Raw genomic sequence first — 3,660 nt, 5'->3', positions numbered from 1 at the left:
CTAGTAGCCTAGGGTGTACAGAGATGAGTAAATGACATAAAAATCCACTTCCGGGCCCACTTGGTGTGTGCTTAGGCTGAGCATTGAAGCAATTTCGTGTAGAGACTTCTCTTGGAGTTAAACGCCAGCTTTCATGCCAGTTTGGGCGTTTAACTCCCATTCTTGTGCCAGTTCCGGCGTTTAACGCCGGGCAGTTTTGAGCTGATTTGGAACGCCGGTTTGGGCCATCAAATCTTGGGCAAAGTATGGACTATTATACATTTTTGGATAGCCCAGGATGTCTACTTTCCAACGCCGTTAAGAGCGCGCCAATTGGGCTTCTGTAGCTCCAGAAAATCCACTTCGAGTGCAGGGAGGTCAGAATCCAACAGCATCTGCAGTCCTTTTAGTCTCTGAATCAGATTTTTGCTCAGGTCCCTCAATTTCAGCCAGAAAATACCTGAAATCACAGAAAAATACACAAACTCATAGTAAAGTCCAGAAAAGTGAATTTTAACTAAAAACTAATAAAAATATAATAAAAACTAACTAAAACATACTAAAAACATACTAAAAACAATGCCAAAAAGCTTACAAATTATCCGCTCATCAACTACACCCCTGAAAGGATAGCAAACACTATTCGCTAGACCACCCCACTGCAAAACAAGGAAAACGGCCCCGAAACACGGACCCCTGAAAACCAGGGAAAAAAGGCAGCCCAGATAATGCAAGATCTCTCCCTCCGAGTACAAGAACTCGAGGGACGAGTTGCAACTAAGGAAAAGCACCACACCAATAATGGAAGCCATGTGACTTCCAGGTCAAGATCTCGTCATGAAACTAGACATGGCAGGTCGCCCGAGCGGCGACATGGCAAAAGGAACGATCCCAGTGTCTCCCGTGACCGAGGACACCAAAGCGACGTGAATGACGAAAGGCATGACAAGTCACCCAAACAGCGACACGGCAAGAGGTACAATCGCAGCGTCTCCCGTAACTCCCGAGTCATCGACACGACACGGATGATGACCGACGATCTGAGAAGCCAAACGCACAAGAATCGACCACGTGATAATGGGAGCTACTCCCTTTACTGAAAGAATCCTGAGAGCAAAACTCCCTAACGGTTTCGACAAACTCACGGATATGAAGTATGACGGAACCAAGGATCCCTAGGAACACCTAACGGCCTTCGAGTCCAGGATGAACCTCGAAGGGGCCGCTGACGCAGTTCGATGCAGGGCCTTCCCGGTAACCTAGCCGGGCCCATGATTAAATGGTTTAACGCCCTTCCTAACGGATCCATAACTGGCTTCCACGATATCTCGCAAAAATTCATGGCTCAATTCACCACCAGAATCACAAAAGCCAAACACCCCATCAGCATGTTGGGAGTTACTGATGCATGGAAACTTGTCTCTCAACAAATCTCCCTTCGGCAAGTATACCGAATTATCGTCAAGTAAAACTCACTATAGAGTGAGGTCAAATCCCACAAGGATTGATTGGTCAAGCAACTTTAGTTAGAAGAATATGCTAGTTGAGCTAAATAGAATTGAGATTGAGATGCAGAAATTTAAATGACTAGAAATTAAATAGCAGAAATTAAAGTGCAGAATCTTAAATGGGGAATTGGGGTAATGCTCATAAAAGTAAATGGCAGAAACTCAAGAGAATGGGTAAGATCAGAAATGGGGAAATCATTAGGTTTAGGAGATGTTATAATTCTCCGGATCAAATTCATTCTCATCTCTTCCTCAATCAATGCATTCATTGATCTCCTTGACAATCTTAAGTGATTGGATTCCAATTCCTTGGTAATCCAATCTCTCAAATCTTGATCAATAGCCAATTCCTTGGTCAATTGCTCATGAGAAGAGATGAAGTATGGTCACTGATTATACCACATACATTTTCCAATTCAAGTATTGAGGGGATTATATTCACATATCCATCCAAACCCAAATTGGTCCAGCATGAGAAAGCATTTCTAGCATGATCTCTTCATTCCTCTTCCAAGGTTCCGAAGAGATCCAATTATGGAGAGTTTCTTTTCCAAGACAACTAACCAATGGAATTAAGATTGAAAGCTTTCTAGTCAAATCAAGAGAAAAGATAGAAGAAGAAGAATGAAACTAATATTGATCCATCAAATTACAGCAGAGCTCCCTAACCCAATGAAAGAGGTTTAGTTGTTCATATCTCTAGGAATCAAAATTGGCAGAAAAGAAGAATCCATACTAGAAGTACAAAAAAGTAAAATACACAGAGAGTAGTTCCCAAAAGTCCCAAAAAAGTCCCCTATCTCCTTCAAAACTACTCCTATATATACTACTCTTCATGATCTTCTAGTGAGTTCTTCAAGTCTTGGATGTGGGCTTTGGACCTTGAGTTGAAGCAATTCTCATCTTTAGTGGGCCCAGCTTGCAGAGAATTATGAATTAGGCTTGGGCATTTAGTGAGATTAACGTGGAATACATTTCTGGGTGCGAGAACGTTAGTGGCATTCACCTTTTCCACTAGCATTCCACCTTCATATGCCCACGTTATTCTCAACGTTAGAAGTCTTAACGTGACTTCTAACGTTCCTTCTCAATTCTTGGCCAACGTTAATGGGACTCACTTTTCCCATTAACGTTGGCTTGTGCCCCTTTTCGCAAACATTAATGAGAATCACTTTTCCCATTAACGTTGCTTGCCTCTTGCCCCCCTACGTTAGGTCTTACATTATCTTAGCTAACGTAGCTCTTAACGTGGGCATCTATCACCTTCGAGAGCGTTAGTGACACTCACCTTTGTCACTAATGCTCCAATTGCCTTAAGCCCCTACGTTAGAACCCACGTTAACTAATGAAGCCCTCTCCCAACGTTAGTGACAAAAGTGAGTGTCACTAACGTTGGCTCTTTGAACCCCACTCCACGTTAACTTTCACGTTAACAATCTTAACGTGAGAGTTAACGTAGGCAATGCTAATGATCCAACGTTAGTGACAAAAGTGAATGTCACTAACGTTGGCATTGTTGATCCTCTTCCACGTTAGAGTTCACGTTAACTTAGTTAATGTGACTCTTAACGTGGAGCATTGCCTAGTTTCCCAACGTTAGTGGTGTTCACTTTTACCACTAACGTTGAGGAGAAACGTTATTGGAGTTCACGTTTCTCATTAACGTGGAGTCCTCTTTTTCTTCTACGTTAAGTACCACGTTAACTTATTTAACGTGGCTCTTAACGTAGGCTATGAATGGCTTCGCAGGCGTTATTGGTGATCACGTTGCAAGCTATTTGCCATCCCACGTTAGTAGTCACGTTAACTAAGTTAACGAGAATGCTAACGTGATTCTTCCATGCTTCATTTGTCCTGAAATCAAGCAATTAAAGTGCATCAAAGCTCTAGCCAAAGTCATGAGATTATGCATCATTAAATTATCATGCAATTCTGGCAAAAATCTCATGAAATCATGCAAAAATTCACAATAGTTGCTTAAATGAAGGTGTAAGTGTATTTTCATCCAAAACTTGCCTTGTTTACTAGGAAAATGCATGAAACTACCCTAAAATAGTAAAGAAAAGGTCAGTGAAACTGGCCTAGATGCTCTGGCATCACAACACCAAACTTAAAACTTGCTCGTCCCTAAGCAAGTACTGAAGCATAAGAAAAATGAAATGAAAGAACAAGA

The sequence above is a fragment of the Arachis duranensis genome, chromosome 10, assembly GCF_000817695.3.
Source record: "Arachis duranensis cultivar V14167 chromosome 10, aradu.V14167.gnm2.J7QH, whole genome shotgun sequence".
Classification (NCBI taxonomy): domain Eukaryota; kingdom Viridiplantae; phylum Streptophyta; class Magnoliopsida; order Fabales; family Fabaceae; genus Arachis; species Arachis duranensis.
The sequence above is the reverse complement of the archived record's forward strand: the minus strand, read 5'-3'. Positions refer to the sequence as shown.